The sequence below is a fragment of the Mandrillus leucophaeus genome, unplaced genomic scaffold (genome assembly GCF_000951045.1).
Source record: "Mandrillus leucophaeus isolate KB7577 unplaced genomic scaffold, Mleu.le_1.0 Scaffold649, whole genome shotgun sequence".
Lineage (NCBI taxonomy): Eukaryota > Metazoa > Chordata > Mammalia > Primates > Cercopithecidae > Mandrillus > Mandrillus leucophaeus.
Window position 1 is genome coordinate 954,590 of NW_012107019.1, and position 477 is coordinate 955,066.

Here is a 477-nt window from a genome sequence, read left to right on the forward strand (position 1 = left end):
GGGATTGGGAAGAAGAGGCACACATGAGCAGATGTAGGCATTAGTAATGGCTAGTTTTGGAGCTGACGGTAGATTAATTATATTGTATATTAAATAAGTAAATGCTGCATGTACATATGTATACATGACTGCATAGAAAAAAATTGGGAAAATTTTACCAAAATTTCTAGATATCTGATTTTAATTTTCTTCTTCATACTTTTCTGTATTTTCCAACATTTCTAAGATTTGGGGATGCATTTCTTTTATAATTGAAAAAGTGAGGCTCACTTGCATAAGATGGGGAAGTACCTAGATGTATGAGAAGGACAGTGCTATCCCATGGGGAATTTCCACCAGAAATTGGGAAATGCTCCTGGAATCACGAGCCTGGACTTTGTGCTGGGCCTTCTGAATGTGCACCTCACTCTTTGCCACAAGGGGGAGCAAGGAGACAAGGTAAAAGAGAAGCCAGACCTGTGGGGGCGGGGGAGGGGC